The sequence below is a fragment of the Penaeus japonicus genome, unplaced genomic scaffold, assembly GCF_977035675.1.
Source record: "Penaeus japonicus unplaced genomic scaffold, GWHDUDI00000001_assembly GWHDUDI00000020, whole genome shotgun sequence".
NCBI classification, from domain to species: domain Eukaryota; kingdom Metazoa; phylum Arthropoda; class Malacostraca; order Decapoda; family Penaeidae; genus Penaeus; species Penaeus japonicus.
In genome coordinates, this window is record NW_028234422.1 from 22248089 (window position 1) to 22249951 (window position 1863).

Below are 1863 nucleotides of genomic sequence, written 5' to 3' on the forward strand. Positions count from 1 at the left end.
AGACTGTTATGGTCAAGCGGTGTGGAGCCAGACTGTTATGGTCAAGCGGTGATGGTGATGGTGCCGTTGATGATGGTGAAGGCTGAAACATCAACTTTCTACATCCCCCCCCCGCCTTTTTTACCCCCGAGCGCTACATCCCCCCTCCTTCCCCTTCCCCTCTCCCCTTCTAGCCACTTACAGGGGTTAGGGAAGATAGAGCTGATGTCGAGAGCGCTTCCATACGTCTTTCACATACCTCTCGCAAAACACACACGCACGCACGTACACTGACACAAACACAGATACACACACGCACGCACATACATACATACACACACACACACACACACACACACACACACGCACACGCACACGCACACGCACACACACACACACACACACAATGCGCGTATGACCGTGATATTTCACCTGTCATAGAGGCCTTGGGGAGGAGGAGAGGTCGTGAGAACAGCCATTGTCGCTAGGTTTGTGCAGGAGACAATAACGCAACACTGGAACATCGAGGGAACGATTCGCATAGTGTGTGAGGAAGTGTGCGTGTGTGCGTGTGGGGCTGGGGGGCTGGTGCTGAGGTTGGGGGTGGAGGTTTGGGGGGGGGGGTAATGTTCTATTAAGTTTGCGTGCGAGAGATTGCAAGTGCATCGTGTACATACATGAATACACACATACACTGTACTGATGGATAGATACATGAATGTAAATATAGAAGTACATATAAGGATGGATTGACACATATCTGAACATAAAATCATGGACACATGGATAATAGTCATACATATACACATATCCGTAATGAAAATAAAACACACCGATACATACATGGATAAACACATACAAAGACGGAATCACACAGCAATGAACGTGGAAATACACGGATATATACACTGACACACACAAACACACGTTCAGACACGCACACAAACACATAAAGACATATAAGCCGGATAAAAAAAAAAAATTAACGGACACAAAACAAATACAAAGACAGCCATGTCCACAGAAACTCAAAATATAAAAGACCTCAACAGATCACACGCTATATACATACCTATAACCGGGGGACTCTCCTTTGCACAGCGCTCGTCAGATCTGTCGCTCTTCCTTTCTCTCTCTCTCTCTCTCTTTCTCTCGCTTCCTGCCAAGTTGTCAAAATGCGACGAGGTTGAGGGGAGGGTTCGTCGCCTTAGGCCATCGATGCCAAGTCTGTCGAAAAGGGGAAAAAGGGGGAAAAATAATACACAAGACAAGACAACCTATTGAGTTTTTTGGGGGATTTTCTTTTCTCACAGTATTCTGTCTCTAACTCCATCTTCCTTTTGTTTGTTTGAATGTTTCTCCTTCCTTATTCAACCTCTATTTCTTCCTCCTTTCGAGTTTGTGCCTATTTCTCTTTCACTTATCTAGTATTTTTTTTTTCTCTCTCACCCTCTCTTAGGGAACATCTCATCCAACCCTTTAGTTCATAATGATTCACCGTATAAGAATGTCCACTTGTATAAGTACCCACATATCCACCGCTCCTTCAACTTCCACCCATCAAACTGTCCCACAACTTCCGCCCATCAACATATAAGAACCCACACGCCCATTCCTCCAACCCCACTCACCTCCTCCCCCTTTTGCCTAATCCCCACCCCCCCATCCTGACCCCCCTTCCCCTTCCCCAAGCCCTAAACCCTCCATCCTCCACCCACCCTCCACGCAACCCCCATCCATCCGTCCCTCCCCCCAACCCCCACCCTAACCCCCAATAACAAAAATCCCAAAAAAGCTCTTACGTCGAACCCCATTGGACGGTTGACGACGGCGTAACGAGCGAACGAGCGAACGACCGAACAAGACTTTCGGTCTTTTAGAAGA

At 47.2% G+C, this 1863-nt stretch overlaps 1 protein-coding gene across 1 annotated transcript in view; it reads right to left on the reverse strand.

The window, feature by feature from the left end:
- Positions 1–1513, reverse strand: part of LOC122249567 (uncharacterized) — a 29425-nt gene extending 27912 nt beyond the window's left edge. The window contains exon 1 of the mRNA XM_043010545.2: positions 1052–1513. The gene's annotated coding sequence lies outside the window, so the exon portion shown is untranslated. The remainder of the gene's footprint in view (positions 1–1051) is intronic.
- Positions 1514–1863: the final 350 nt, after the last annotated feature.